The 250-nt window shown below is 31.6% G+C and overlaps 1 protein-coding gene across 1 annotated transcript in view; it reads left to right on the top strand.

Moving 5' to 3' along the window:
- LOC119585340 (gonadotropin-releasing hormone receptor-like) overlaps positions 1–250 on the top strand; it is a 107,275-nt gene that overhangs the window by 47,167 nt on the left and 59,858 nt on the right. The gene's annotated exons all lie outside the window — the stretch shown is intronic.

Raw genomic sequence — 250 nt, 5'->3', positions numbered from 1 at the left:
TACATATGAAACAAACTCCAGGTTGATTTATCAATCAATTTCTCATTTCAGTGTTTCATCTAAATTTTCATACTTCCATCATTTGAACGCATTCACACATCCCTCCTCTTTAAGATGAATTGAAAAATAAAAGATTCTTTCCTTAATTCCAAAGTTATTCTGGCGAAATATTTTCCCTCTTGCGGTACCAACTACGCGCGAAATTTAAAAAATTATTCAACCATTTCAGAAAGTTTCGAAGTGAATTAGA

This window comes from Penaeus monodon, chromosome 19 (assembly GCF_015228065.2).
Source record: "Penaeus monodon isolate SGIC_2016 chromosome 19, NSTDA_Pmon_1, whole genome shotgun sequence".
In the NCBI taxonomy this organism is placed as follows: Eukaryota; Metazoa; Arthropoda; class Malacostraca; order Decapoda; family Penaeidae; genus Penaeus; species Penaeus monodon.
Note: the sequence above shows the minus strand (reverse complement) of the source record. Positions and strands in the feature narration are given on the sequence as shown.